Raw genomic sequence first — 552 nt, 5'->3', positions numbered from 1 at the left:
AAAGATATAATTCCCACAAAAGATTTTTCTTTTTCTTTTCAGATGTATAAGAAGAAGAAATTCCTTAATGCTAATAAGAGGTAATATGGCCAACTTCAGCAAGACAGTCCAGACATGCGCAATTTACTGCTATGAATTTATCTCTTAAGAAATAAGGTGAAATGGGATAGAAGAGCTAGTCAAGGTACTTCTTCAATGAAGCAAGACATCATACTAAGGAGCTCTGATGAGAAAGTAGAAAGTAAAGGAATACAAGAGGGGAAGTCCAATGGAACAAGAAGGTTGGCCTACGATTTCAAAGTTGTCCTCTGTGGATGAGAATTACTCCATCAGGCATCCCAAGTGGGCCAGTCAGGGTAGAGAAAGAACAGGCTGGAAGCTGTACTATGGTGTGAGGACTCCAGGACAAGTGAGAGGAAACAAACAGTTAAATGCTGATGCTCATCACATGTCAGTACATAGTTATTGCTGCCTGGAAATAGATTCTGGAATTCAAAGTGAGAATGCCCAAATCTGATAGCAAATGTTTTTCAGAGGGCTGCCAACTGCCTT

Source organism: Furipterus horrens, unplaced genomic scaffold, assembly GCF_987537825.1.
Source record: "Furipterus horrens unplaced genomic scaffold, mFurHor1.1.pri manual_scaffold_2, whole genome shotgun sequence".
In the NCBI taxonomy this organism is placed as follows: Eukaryota; Metazoa; Chordata; class Mammalia; order Chiroptera; family Furipteridae; genus Furipterus; species Furipterus horrens.
The sequence above is the reverse complement of the archived record's forward strand: the minus strand, read 5'-3'. Positions refer to the sequence as shown.